This window comes from Camellia sinensis, chromosome 9 (assembly GCF_055761805.1).
Source record: "Camellia sinensis isolate YWXY chromosome 9, ASM5576180v1, whole genome shotgun sequence".
Lineage (NCBI taxonomy): Eukaryota > Viridiplantae > Streptophyta > Magnoliopsida > Ericales > Theaceae > Camellia > Camellia sinensis.
This window is the reverse complement of record NC_138969.1, coordinates 65,084,813-65,097,656: the sequence shown is the minus strand read 5'-3', so window position 1 is coordinate 65,097,656 and position 12,844 is coordinate 65,084,813. Positions and strand designations below refer to the sequence as shown.

General features: G+C 39.7%; 1 protein-coding gene across 2 annotated transcripts in view; it reads left to right on the top strand.

Annotated features, from left to right (window-relative positions):
- The window catches only part of LOC145789154 (disease resistance protein At4g27190-like), a 58,318-nt gene that overhangs the window by 7,861 nt on the left and 37,613 nt on the right, over nt 1-12,844 (top strand). The window lies entirely within an intron of this gene.

Below are 12,844 nucleotides of genomic sequence, written 5' to 3'. Positions count from 1 at the left end.
GTCCAGCTAACTTCGAATAACGTGTTTGCAATATACTTAAGTCTTGAAAGCTAACTTTTTCAAAGAGTAATTTGTGCCAAAAAGAATTTCTTATTTTATTGAAGGAAGAGAAAATTACATGTTTGAAAAAGAAAAGCTAAAAGTATAATAACTTGAGATTGGCCGTATTCCATGGCCTAGGGATTGCCTTGCCATCCTTGTCTTCTAGGTGGTATGCCCCTTTGCCTGCTAATCCAACCACCTTATAAGGACCTTCCCAATTTGGCCCTAACTTGCCATCTCCTGGGATTAAGGTGTTTCCCATTACTTTGCGTAGTACCCAATCCCCAATCTTGAATTGTCTTGGATGAACCTTTTTGCTGTATTTTCTGATTAACTCTCGTTGATATGAGGCGATGTGGACTAGCGCTCTTTCTCTTCTTTCTTCTGCAAGGTTGAGTTCTAAGGCTATGGCTTCTCCATTTAAGTCTGGATCAAAATTTTCGCTTCGAATTGTGGGGAGGCCAACTTCGAGTGGGATTACTGCCTCCATTCCATAGGCTAAGGAGAATGGTGTTTCTCCAGTTGATCGCCGAGGTGTGGTGCGGTAAGCCCATAAAACATGAGGAAGTTCGTCCGCCCACTTGCCTTTTGCTTTCTCTAGCCTTTTCTTTAGTCCATCCAAGACGACTTTATTTGATGCTTCAGCCTGCCCATTTGCTTGAGGATATGCCGGTGTGGAATTGTAGAACTCTATCTTGTATTCTTCACAAAAGCTTCTAAAGATCCTGCCGTCGAACTGAGTTCCATTGTCTGAGATCAGTGCTTTTGGTATGCCAAACCGAGTGATAATATTCTGCCAAACAAACTTCTTCACATCTTTCTCTTTGATTGACGCCAATGCTTCTGCTTCTACCCACTTTGTGAAGTAGTCTGTTGCTGCGAGAAAGAATTTTCTGCCCCCTGGTGCTGTTGGAAGTGGTCCTACTATGTCCAAGCCCCACATTGCGAAAGGCCATGGGCTAGTTAAGGGTAGGAGTTCTCTTGCTGGTTGATGTATTTGGTGCGCGAATTTCTGGCATTTTTCACACTTCTTCACATATTTCTCTGAGTCTGCTTGCATATATGGCCACCAATATCCTTGTGAAATAGCCCTGTAAGCGAGCGACCTTCCCCCTTGATGACTTCCACATACCCCTTCATGTATTTCGAATAGGAAGGCTTCTACTTTGCTGGGATGAACGCACTTGAGGTAAGGCCCAGAGAATGACTTCTTGTATAATGCCAAAGATGGAGATAGCCAAAATCTCTGCGACTTTGCCCTTATTTTGTTGGCTTCTTTTTTCTCTGCTGGTAGGATGCCGTCTTTTAGGAACAGGATGATGGGATCCATCCATGAAGGGCCTAATTTGGTGCAATATACTTCTTCTGCTTCGGGGTCTTCTATACTTGGTCTTGGTAAGAAGTCGATGAGTAATGGATGAGGGATTGATGTATCTGCCATTGAGGCCAGGCCTGCTAGCTCGTCCGCTCGGCTGTTTTCCTCCCTGCCAATTTGTTCTATCCTTACCACATCAAACTTCTTGATCTCTGTTCTGACTAACTCTTGGTACTTGGCCATTCTGTCGTCCTTTGCTTCGTATTCGCCAGAAATTTGGTTTACCACCAGCAGAGAGTCACTGTATACCATTAGTTCGGCTGCTTTCATGAAGTGTGCTGACTTGAGTCCTGCGATAAGCGCCTCATACTCCGCTTCATTGTTGGATGCTGGGAAGCCAAGGTTGATTGCTTGTTCTATGACCAGACCGTCTGGAGAGATGAGGACTATGCCAAGCCCTGCGCCATGTCGGTTGGATGCTCCATCCACAAAGAGCTTCCACATCTCTCCAACGAATAATTTCCAGCAAGTGGAAGGATCAGATGATGTCGTGAGGTCAAGAATGGTGTTGTCTTCAAGGTCCATGTCGGCTATCTGTCCTGCGTCCTCTGTTTGAACTGTTGGTGAATCTTTGTTTGTCTCTTCCTTGCTATCCTTAGCATGGTCTGCCTTGGTGCTTGATTGACTACCTTCTACTAGGGGTTGCGCTTTTCCGGCGTCAACTTCCGTCCCTAGTTCGGTTGTGTTAGTCAGGTCGACTGGGCAGATATGATGACTTCCAGGGGTGAATTCTGCGACGAAGTCTGCCAAGGATTGGGCTTTTATTGCGGTTTTAGGTTGAAATTTGACGTCGAATTGTCCCAATTCTACTGCCCACTTCAAAATTCGCCCACTAAAGTTCGCCCTTTCAAACAGAGCTTTTAGTGGAAAGGCTGTGAGGACGATTATGGTGTGGGCGTGAAAGTAATGCGCCAACTTTCTGGATGCCATCATTAATGCTAATGCTAGTTTCTCTAAGGGCAAGTACCTTGTTTCGGCTCCTAACAATGTCTTGCTGACATAAAAGATGGGCAAGTGTTGTATTCCTTCTGCACGAACCAACACTGCGCTAACTGCGTGCTGAGAGACTGCCAGGTACAAAAAGAGTTCTTCACCAGGTACTGGTGTAACAAGTAGTGGTGGGGAAGACATGTACTCCTTCAAGCTCTCCAGAGCTCGGTCGCATTCTTCATCCCACTCAAACTTAGTTTTTAAGGCTTGGAAGAATGGTCGTAGCCTGTCTGACGACCTGCTTATGAACCGGTTGAGTGCAGCCGCCATACCAGTGAGATGCTGCACTTCTTTGACTGAGTTTGGTCTCTCCAACTCCTGGATTGCTTTGATCTGGGAGGGGTCTGCTTCTATACCTCGGTTGGTCACCAAGAAGCCCAAGAATTTGCCCGATCCAACTCCGAATGCGCATTTGGATGCGTTGAGGCGCAGCTTGTGTTTCTTCAGGATCTGGAACATCTCGCCTAGATCTTTCAGGTGGTCATTCTCATCCTTGCTTTTGACCACCATGTCGTCGATGTAAGCCTCCATTGTTCTGCCTAACAATGGTTCAAACATTTTGGTGACCATCCTTTGGAATGTTGCCCCTGCGTTCTTTAGGCCAAAGGGCATGACCTTGTAGCAATATAACCCCCTTGGTGTTGTGAAGGATGTGACCTCCTGGTCTGGTTCGTGCATGGCGATCTGGTGGTAGCCTCTGTATGCATCCAAAAAGCTAAGTCGGTTATGCCCCGCCGTTAAGTCCACCAGTTGATCTATCCTTGGTAGAGGGAAGCTATCTTTCGGGCACGCCTTGTTGACTGTTTTGTAGTCGACGCAGACACGCCATTTACCATTCTTTTTTGGCACTACCACTGTGTTGGAGATCCATCTTGGGTAGTGTACCTCTCTTATTGCTCCTGCCTCCAGCAGGTTGCCTACCTCTTCTGCCACTATTTCGGCGTGGTGGAGTGCCGATCTGCGTGTGCGCTGAATGACTGGTCTAGCGGATGGGTGGACATTGAGTTGGTGACTGATAAAGTTTGGATCAATACCTGGCATATCGTATGGCGTCCAGGCAAACACTTCGATATTAGAGGTCAAGAATTCAAGGACCTCTAACCTCTCAGCGCTGGATAACGACGAGCCAAGCAGGAAGAACTTATCCGGGTTCTTCTCATCTATCTTCACCTCCACCAAGTCCTCTACCGCTTTCTGATCTGCTGCCTTTCCGACGTCTGCGAAGTGTTCATTACTTTCTGGTTCTTCTACCGAATGAACATATCCTTTGGCAGCTCGGCTTCCGTTTGCTGTGGCGAAGCATTGTTTTGACATGATCTGATCGCCATAGACTTCTTCAATTATTCCGGTGTCGTTGGGAAATCTCATCACTTGGTGGTAAGATGACGCTACCGATCGCATGGCGTGCAGCCATGTTCTGCCCAGGATGATGTTGTAAGTGGAGGGGACCTTCAATACCCAGAACTCCACTTGTTTTGTTACACTCCCTGCTCTGACTGGAAGGATTATTTTGCCGACAGGCCATTCTGGCATGGAGTTGAATCCAATCAGGGGAGAAACTGCAGGCGCTAAGTCTTTGTCTTGCAGCTTTAGTTGCTTGAATGTGTCGTAATACATGATCTCACATGAACTACCCTGGTCAATCAGAATCCGCTTGACGTCAAAATCCTTGACTCGGAGGGTGACAACCAGGGCATCATTATGGGGGCAGTAAATTCGATCCAAGTCCTTATCCGAAAAGGACATGACATTCGTGGCCTCTGTCTTTCCTTTCTTGTTGGCTGGTTGGGCGCTTCGTACTTCTTTGAAGTGCTCAGCCTTTTTGATCGAACCTCTCAGTTCGCATACATGCTCGGGTTCTACAACTCCATGTATTACATTGATGATACCTTGTGGAGGGGCGTCAATTGGCATTCTGTTGGGATGGTCATTATGTTCTTGGGGGGCCGGTTGCGCTCCTCCTTCAATGTATTCGTCCAGGTGGCCTGCTGCCACCAATTCTTCCAAGTGCTGTCTTAGTGGCATGCAATTCTCAGTTCGGTGCCCCTTTTCTTTGTGGAAGGTGCACCGTGATCTGTCGTCGTAATTCTTCTGAGCTTCCCCAAGCTTGGCTGGCCACTTGACAAAAGGCTCATCCTTGATTTCGCTCAGAATCCGATATATTGGTTTTTTGAACACCGTGGTTATGGCAGTGCGGATTCTCAGCCATCTTTTGTCTGGGTCTTCTCCGTTATCTCGTCTGCCACGTCCATTTTTGTTACTTCGGTCCACCGTATTAACCTTTGCTGAGGTTTTCTTTTCTGGTACCGCGGCTGCACTTGATTTGGCTTTGGAACGTGCGCCATCTTCTTCTACCCTGATGTGCTGATGCACTCTCTCCATCAGGGCCTCCATGGTGAGGGGTGGCGTCATTGTAATTGAATCCCTTAGTCTATTCCCCACTGGTAGACCTCTTTTATACTGCGCAATGGCTAGATTGGTTGGGCAGTCTCCAATTTGGTTGAATGTCTCCCAGTAGCGACTGTTGTAAGATCTGAGGGTCTCTTTTTCACCCATGTCGATGGAGAGTAACTGGTCTATCTCCACCGGTGTTTTTGTGTTCGTTCGAAACCTCGTTACGAACGCTTCTGCCAGTTGGGCCCAGGAGGCTATGCTGCCCTCTGGGAGCTTTTCGAACCAAGTCAAGCCTAGGTCGCCAAGACTTGACGGGAAGAGTATGCACATTAAGGCCTCGTTTCGCCTGTACACAGCCATGACTTGGCGAAAGTGGCTTAGGTGTGAATACGGGTCCGTCTTCCCTTCATATGTATTGAATTTCGGCTGAAGGAAGCCTGATGGTAGGGGTGCGTTTTCGATCGCTGGGACAAACGGCGAAGTCTGTAGTCTTGCCAATGCCTTGTCCGCTGGTTCGTAGGCCGGTCGCGGTATTGGCATTCCAACCTCGACGCTTCCATGCGTCCGAGGAGCCAACCGTTGTAAGGCCGAAACTCGGTGTGGATCTCTTGCCCTGGCATCCTCCTTGCATCGTGCTTTTTCTTCTAGCACGGTTCGTAAGTCGGATGACCTGGGCAGCTCTGTTTGTCTAGATCTGGTTTGGTGTGAATGTGAAGGCCAATACGTGCTTCCTTCAGTGTACGATCTTTCGGATCTCGTCCTCTCAGACCTGGAGTGACGAGTCCTTGAGGATAAGGAGTGAGTGTCGCCTGTCCTGAGGCTTCTGCTCTCTCCTTGGGAAGGTGTAGTATTCCTACTACGATTCTCTGAGTGGCGAGGGGGCGTCTTGTGCTTGCGCCCCTCTCCTGTCGCCATATCCTTAGTCTTCATCTGGCGTTTCAAAGCCTCCATGTCCGCCGCCATCTTTCGAATTAGTTCATCTTGTTCCTTCACGCGATCTTCCAGGGCTTGAGGATCAATCCTCCTCCTTTGCCTGTCAGGACTTTGAGAGTGACGAGGGCTGTTAATCCGTCTTCCCCTGCCACTCCTCCTGGAGTTATGTTGTTGGGACTCCAGATCTGCCATAGGAGGGACAGAGGGTAATCCTTCTCGCCTTGCGCCCCCGTCTGGAGTTAGCCCGTCGACGGCGGACTGTGGTGGTTCTTCAATGTGTGCCATTGATTGAGAAAAGGAGAAGCTTAGTCAAGAGGTTTTTGTTCTTGTCTGTTATTCCCACAGACGGCGCCAATTGTACGGGGAGGAAATAATTCTCCTCGTATAATCCTGTTGACCAAGTCCGCGCTCCTCCGTACGACGTCGCTTTGTCACCTGAAAACACAAACGTGAGCTAGCCGGCGGGTGCGTGCCGGAAACCTCTCCGATGCCTAAGTCAGAAAACTTGACAAATAGACAAAGCTCTATGTTCTCAGAAAGATTGTGTCCAATTACCTCCTCCAAGGTGATGTTTGTGAGCTTTTATAAGTTCCATATGGCACAATCCTAGTAGGACTTGTATTTCTCCATGCAGAGTCCTCCTAGGGTTCATTCTCCTAAGGATAATGCTTATCCTTTTACACCCTCCCCCACTGCTTAAACCAAGTGGGATGGTTTTCTTCATGGCCGAACTACAACATGACCAAAATAACACTGGCTATGCTGAGCCACATAGAGGGCCGAACTATCCTTAGCTCGGTCTTCTCCTCTAACTTGTTACTTCGGCTGTCCTTATTCAACCTTGATGCGCTTAGTTCAAACTTCCAAGTAACAAGTTCTGACCGACCTAACCATTGTAAGTCACGACCGGACTGACTCCAAAACCGGCCTTCTCAGAACATACCGTGACCGGACTAACTCTGAGACCGGCCTACTGTGAGTTACCTCCAGACCGGAGTAGTTTCGCCTGTCCTTGGGCCGAAGTAACTTTGTCTTCCCGAGACCGGAGTAGCTTGCCCTTCTGGGCCGGAGTATCTATTGCGGCCTTCTTAGTCCTTCGCGTTTTGGGCCTCAATGTCCAACTCGCAGCTCGGCCCAATTTTTCCCAAAAATTACCCTCTCAATTATAATTGTCAATTATGTTAATTCACCATTGCAAGTTGTAACTTGTATACTAAGAAGAATAAAAAAAAAAAAAAATTATGGCTTTTGCTTGATTGAAGAGTTCTTCTAGATTTTGAGAGAGGGAAACAATTTATCAAATTACAACCGACAGTTGATTTATCATTAATTTAGAGTTATACTTTATTAGGTATATATATAGAGAGAGATTTAAATTTTGATTTAATGGATGAGAATGAATTACTTATATAAGATCTTATGGTTACTAAATTTATGTTGTATTCGGGTTACATGCGAGTCAATAGTGGATTTGTGTTAATTTGTCAACACGAATTTTTACGCAGGTCAGACGTGTCCATTTCGAGTTTCACTTGTTCAACCCAATTACGGCTCATTTAATCTTCGTATTTTCGGGTCATGTCATATTCGGTTTCAAGTCAAAAAATGATTAATCCTAACTTTCTAATTACATATACGATTCGAGTTATGTTAACGATTTATGTATCAAATTTCCACCCCTAGACAGTGCCAATAAAAAGAGTGGTGATAATGCCATAAATCATTTTTATCCTACCACAATATTTTAATACAAACTGACATTTATTTCTCAGTCAAACCAAATAATCTCCCCCATTTCTTTTTCTCACTCTCTTTTTGGAGTATGAATCCTTATGAAGCACGGATATTTCAAAAAGGGTCACGTATTTGTATTGAATATCAATATTCTTTGGATATTCGCGGATATGTATTAGATACTTATTCAAAATATTAGATACTTTTTAATTAATTTTTCATTATTTGGTGTATCGAATACTTAATTTTGAAGTATCGAATATTTTATGTTACGTATTACTTATTTTACGAAATTAGAAGTGTCATTTATCGCATACCAATAAAATATAATATAATTGTAAGGATAAATAGAAGAATATTTTCTAATATTTTGTTTAGTTCTTTGATAAAAAAAAACATAGTGAATTTATAATATCTAATTTTTAAAGGTTAATATTTTACATTATAAATTATAATATAGTTTATCAACATTCTTTAGCTTATGTGTAACTTGCTTTGCTACTACTAATTTAAAAAATATATTTTTTTACAAACACATCCTAACCGTTAAGGGGTGGGTGCGGGTCGGTTGCGGCCATGGAACCTCCAATCCGTCATCCGTCCACCAGATTGGCGGATTGGAGAAAATAAATCCGCATCCGTCCGCCAATCCGGCGGATGTGGATTGAGCGGATTGGCGGTTTGGCAGATGGATGTAAATCGGTTTGGCGGTTTGAAATTTTATAAATTTTCAACATAGTTCAACTTGTACACTTCCTCAAAAAAAAAAAAAAAAGTATTACAGTCAATGACTTAAAAAAGTATTACAATTACTGCATGCTCATCCAAAGAAAGAAAATTTGAAACTTTAGAATATCAAAATCACTGCATGTCTCATCCACATATTACAATCACAACATGTCTTATCCACATAAAGTATAACAATATGTGGTTCTTAAAATATAAAAACAATTCAAACCACCAAAACCATGAACATAGTAGTAGTAGAGATTGTATGTCTCTGTATTGTTACATTTATATATGTTTTTGAAAACAAAAACTAACCAGCATATATCATATTTTCTATTTATTACTTTTAGAGTTAGATTTAAAAACCAAAAAATGTAAATAAATAATGCGTTTATTTTTTTCAATTCAAAAAATATATTCAAGTTAAAAACTTTTTTTCAACAGAATATTTAAACTCTTTTTCAATTGAAAATACAAACAAAATATTTAAATAAATTGAAAACACAAAATCTTATAAATTATTAAGGGTGCTCGCGGTTTGGCGGTTCGGTTACGGCCAAAGGGACCTCAAAACCGCCATCCGTCCGCCAAATTGGCAGATTGGAGAAAATCAATCTATAACCGTCCGCTCATCATCACACATCCATCCAAAATGTGACGGATCGGTTCAATTCGGTCAATTTTAACGGATCGGTATATCCACTATTCACCCCTACTAACCGTACCTATATTCTATTTTTTTTTAAAATTTAATATATTGTCATATCGGTATCTATGCTTTATAAATAGATCCTCTCCAACAATTGATCCCTCAGTTCCCTACACTTTACATAAGATGAAGACATGTGAACTAATAGAAACGGTATCGTTTTTGGAAAAACCGCACCGTTTTGTCTTACGGTGGGGAAAAATAACGGAGAGCAATTTATTTATTTTTACTTGGGTCAACAACGTGAATAAAAAACATAAAAAAACAAAGCTCCAAATACAATGAAAAAAACATAGCACCAAATGCAATAAAATGTTTTTATAATGCAATTGAATAAAAAAACATTACTCTCATATAGGAATCAAAAACACAAATAGATGTGCCGTAATTTTTTTAAGCAAATAAACACAAGACCTTTAAGAAAATCAATTGTATAATATAAATTAAATAATCCAAGTTAAGGTTGTGAATAACTCAAGAATTCAATGTGAAGTTTATAATCATAAAAGTCAAACTTTTACAAATTAGCAAAATTAATGAAAGTTTTTCATCAAATCCAATATAGTGAAATTGGGGGGGGGGGAGTGCATCTCCTTTAATCTACTAACAATTTGACAAATCCAAAACTGATTCATAGCATTTGATTATAGAATTTCTGAAACTTATAGGCAAGTAAGGTAATGGCAAAAAGACCAGCAGACGCAAGACATCATGTGCTTTAAATGGCGTGAAATTTAGTCGAGACATGAAAAATATCATAACGATTAGAACACATCACTTTGTCGTGACCTGTGATGGATTTTGAGTGAATTCCAACATTTATGCCATTAATTTCTCAATTTTGTCATTTTTGAAAATATTTTATTTATCTTTAACTTGATCTAGATGAATTCAATTTTGCCTAAGTTTTTCTAGTATGTTTCTTTTTCATTACAGTATCCCAATTTGAGCCTAACTCAAATATTTTCATTTTTGGTAATTTATTTTATTTTGGCTTGATTAGCAAGTAATTACCCTAGGATTTGATTTTCCTTTTTTATTTTAGATTTTCTCTAGCATATATTGACATGTACGCTTTAGGACAAATCAATCGATTTTGGAGAATCAATAATATAGTAAGGGATAAAGTCATTTCTTTATCAAATTCATAATTATTTTTTGTGTTCGAGTATTCATTCTATTACCATTCCCTGCATCAAAAACAGTCAAATCTAGGTGTAAAAAATCCATGGTAGTACACAATCTCAATAATAAAAAATATATAAAAAAAAAAACAAAAATTACCCATGCTTATGACACTTCTAAATTGATCATTACTAGTAAAACTAATTATCAGTATCCACTTAATACCTAAATACACTCTACGGTGGAGCAAGCACACATTAGACATAAAATAATTATTTGTAGCACATCCAAACTCTCCGATGAAGCTGCCCAGTGAACCTTCAAAAGATTAATAACCAAAGCACTAACATAACTTATCTCATACTCTTAACACTCGTAATACATTCAAGCCCACCGTACTAATAGGCCATTACAAAGCACCAACACATTTATAGGCTTACAAAGCACCAACAACTCACGCTTGCTGGTGGACCTAACATAATCATAGGCCTTAACCTGACATTGGTTAATAACTAAAGTAGCAAAAAAGCAATTTTATCATTTACAATTTTGTGTAATTTACCCTATATTAGAGTACATATATATAATTTATTTATTTTTCTACTCTTTTAAATAAAAAAATGCTCTTAAAATGAAAAATGCACATGAATGGTTGGTATAGTTTTTTATTTTTTAAAAATTAGTGAAAAATCCTACCGCATGTGCACTTATTTCCAATTAGATCCCATCACTTTTTTGTCAACCCACAAGGTCCCATTCTGTACATTGTTTGAAGGTTTAAGTCATTTTTTTCCAAATTTTTGACAATTTCTTTTTCTTTTTCTTTTTTTGGTACATTTTTACACTTATTCGTGACAACTACTTTATTTTTTATGTTTCAAACTTCAAAATTACATTACTTTCGTTGTATATATTTGTTTTAGATAAAATTTGTATTTTTGAGACTTACTTGATGAGATCTATCAAATAAAATTTTGAATATGAAAATATTTAAAATGAGAGAGAGAGAGAGAGAGAGAGAGAGAGAGAGAGAGAGAGAGAGAGAGAGTTTGGGTCCGATGCTGTGAAAGTTCATGCTTTTTGAAATTTTACACTTTCGAAGTTGTTTCAAAAAGTGAAAATTCACACAATAGAGATTCATGAAATCATGTCAAAGAGAGTTAAATTTTACACTTTGTTTAATCCAAAATGAACAGTTTCAAAAGTGTAAATCCTCAATTTCATAGTTCTAAATTGAAAACTTTGAAAACCTAAAATTTAACAGTTTCAAAACTATTTTTAAAAGACCGAAAGTTCATAGTTTTTGAACTCAAAAGGTGTATATTTATCATTTTTATGTATAATTTCAAATATCTCTATTGAAATATGGAATTATGTAACAAGAATAAAAGTGAAAGTTCATAATTTTCTAGTTTGAAAGTATGAAGTTTCACAATTTGAAATTTCAATTTTTGATAACTGTTTTAAAGGTGTGAATTTATAGTTTCTTCTAAATCATCTCTGATTATTTCTAATTTCTTAAAAATTTCTATGTTATAACAAGGGCCATGTTATGGTACACATCCTCAAAAAGGTAACAATTATAAAGATTAAACCATAAATGCATGAAAATCCTAAATATATTTAGGATCTTGCTAACAAATACCCTTATGGAATAAGAAAAAAGATTTTTTTAAAATTGAGCTTAACACAAAACAAATTTCGTAACACTTTTCATTGATTTCATAACATTTTTTTTTTAATTTTTTCATCTTTTTTAAAGTACTTCTTAACTCAAATTTGATACTAAACAAGAACGCTTTATTTGCATTTAGCTATTCGTTGTTGTTAGGCTTGATGATTATTAGCTTTCTAGTTATAGCTAGTTTATTTGATGTAATATTTTTTATATTTATAATTACTCTCATATCGATTGAAAAAAAGGGGGTTAAATTAGTTAGCAAGAATAGTAAACTACAAATCATTTAGCTGGTGTACACTTTAATTTTCAATGACATCGAAAGAACAGAATCAATTGCTCTATCCTGCCTATCTTTTATTAGGGTTAAATTAGTGACTTGGGATCCTCTTCCCAACACTCTGTACCAATTTTATATCCCGGTATTCTTGAACCACCACGTGCTCATTAAAAAAACTATCATTCTTGTACCGCCACATGTCCATAACTCACTTAAAACAAACTCAATCTCCTTACCTCATGAGTCATCACTTATTCTTCTATCCTCCTCTACCCTTGACTGTAACCACTGTGGACCACCATAAACAATAATGCTAATATGATTTTAAGAGTGTAGACATTATTCCATTTTTTACCAGTCTTAAGGTGGGTGCCTTCCAAAGCCTCTCGATGATGAAACAAAGATGAATGCTTTTGATCCACTTGGAACAACTTTTGGATAGAGAGAGACTCCCGACCCTAAACCTGTTTTAGCCAAAATGTTTTCAAACCTTTAAAAATGATTTTCGAAATTGTTTTCAACACTCTTTTCAAAAAATGAAAAACATGTTTATTCTAGAAAACAAGTGAGGACAAAATTGAAATGAATGAAAGAATGAAGAATACTCTCGAAATAGCTGAGTCACAGGTTTTTGTCCTAGCCATAGCTTTTTTGTTCCCTGCACCCGTAGGAATTATATGTGGCCGCAAAAGTCATGCATGACAGAATAGTTTCTAGAAGATTGTCCCTCAAACATCTTAGAAGATTCCATTCGCATATACTCCGGATATCCATGGGAAATGGCATATTCCAGAGGATCCCTTGGCCTATATATGCACACATTTGTGTGAGAAAAAGGGTCTTTCCTCTCTCTCT